The sequence below is a fragment of the Hyalella azteca genome, unplaced genomic scaffold, assembly GCF_000764305.2.
Source record: "Hyalella azteca isolate HAZT.00-mixed unplaced genomic scaffold, Hazt_2.0.2 contig11111, whole genome shotgun sequence".
Classification (NCBI taxonomy): domain Eukaryota; kingdom Metazoa; phylum Arthropoda; class Malacostraca; order Amphipoda; family Hyalellidae; genus Hyalella; species Hyalella azteca.
In genome coordinates, this window is record NW_025941120.1 from 851 (window position 1) to 2960 (window position 2110).

A 2110-nucleotide genomic window follows, 5' to 3' on the forward strand; every position below is an offset into this window, starting at 1 on the left:
AGCGTATACCAGATACAGCAGATGTACCTGAGGTCACTCTCAGGTAATAACTGTCTTACTTGCGAGGCGTTCTGTAGATACCCGCATGAAGCAAGCCGCGTAGACTTGACGGTCTAAAGCGAATTTAGTGCTAGATATCTCATTGCTTCACGCTACTTTAAGGGTATTTTTTGTGAGGGTATTTTTGGTTACAGGGTATTTTTTGGACTAATTCTGCAATTTAGTTTTTTTTTCAATTGTGTTTATCCGACGAAAATTTATGATACTACCTCATTAAATTTTAAGTATACAGAAAAAAGAAAAATGTAAATTTTGCACTTAACGGTTCAATGCGTATTGCGTGCTAGATCTCTCATTGCTTCACGCTACTTTAAGGGTATTTTTTGTAAGGGTATTTTTGGTTGCAGGGTATTTTTTTTGGTCAAATAACGCAATTTGTTTTTTTTTCAATTGCGTTTATCGACAAAAATTTATGATAATAGTATTAGCTCATTAAATTTTAAAATCTACGGAAAAAAGGAAAATATAATTTATGCACCGGAACCTACAAATTTACTGGTATATTCTAAATTATAGGCCTTTTTATCCACCGACTTCGCCGTTTTTAGGCCATCTGCCAGCGCTGGTGCTTTGTGCCGCCCAGGACGTGTCAACCGTACATCCCCCAAAAGAATTTTCGGAAAATTTTAATCTAAATTCTTTGGTCATCAATTGACCGTTTATAAACAAGCGAATTCTGCCATCAATTAATTCATACATGCTGAACTCTATTTTTCGCTTTTCTTCGTAATATAGACTGGGAAATTGATCGTATATATCCGATTAGAAAGTCTTGATTAAAACATCAACGTGGCGTAATCGGTGCTATAACTGTGCACAGGAATACAACTATTTCGCTGCAGTTTATTACTTTTTTCTTGGTAAGTGTGCTGCCTGAGCACCTCCAGCTTGTTTCATCCCTTACAAACTCGTTGTTTGTTCCTAGATTTGATCGATTCCATAAAGGTTTGTTTGTTCCTAGATTTGATCGATTCCATAAAGGTTTGTTTGTTCCTAGATTTGATCGATTTCATGAAGGTTTGTTTGTTCCTAAATATGATCGATTCCATGAAGGTTTGTTTGTTCCTAAATATGATCGATTCCATGAAGGTTTGTTCCTAAATTTGATCGATTCCATGAACATGAAGGTTTGTTTGTTTGTTGTACCTAAATTTGATAGATTTCATGAAGGCTTGTTTATGAAGAACTGTCTTTTTAGAACATGCAGAAATGAGTCATAACGCTCTATTTATTCATTTATTTTCTTCGCTGATGAAATCCTGTGGCGTAGGAGGGGGCTTGCACAAAGGCCAATGGCCATTGAATCGTTTTCGACTCGAGGTACCTATACATATGCTAATTATGTTTTGACTTGCCATATGTTTTGCTAGCATTCGCAGATATTCTGTGTCATATTTCGCTATGTATACTTAAGCTGCTACGTGTACTAGAGCCGTTACGTTTACTTGCATCACTAGGTATACTTAGGCCGCTACGTGTACTAGAGCCGTTACGTTTACGTGCATCGCTATGTATACTTAGACCGCTACGTGTACTCGGGCCTGTTACGTTTACTTGCATCGCTATGTATACTTAGCCGCTACGTGTACTATAGCCGTTACGTTTACTTGAATCGCTATGTATACTTAGGCCGCTACGTGTACTAGAGCCGTTATATACGTTCACTTGAATCGCTATATGTATACCTATACTTAGGCCTATTACATGTCCCTCTATTACATATCCCCTTAACACCCGTCCCCCTAACACCCATCACCCCAACACATGTCCCCCTAACACATGTCCCTCTAACACCTGTCCCTCTAATACCTGTCCCTCTAACACCTGTCCCTCTAACATCTCTCCTAACACATGTCCCCCTAACACCCATCACCCCAACACCTGTCTCCCTAATACCTTTCCCCCTAACACCCATCCCCCTAACACCCATCCCCCTAACACCTGTCCCCTTAACACCCATCACCCCAACACATGTCCCCCTAACACCCATCACCCCAACACATGTCCCCCTAACACCTGTCCCCCTAACACATGTCCCGGTGCAGCAGAA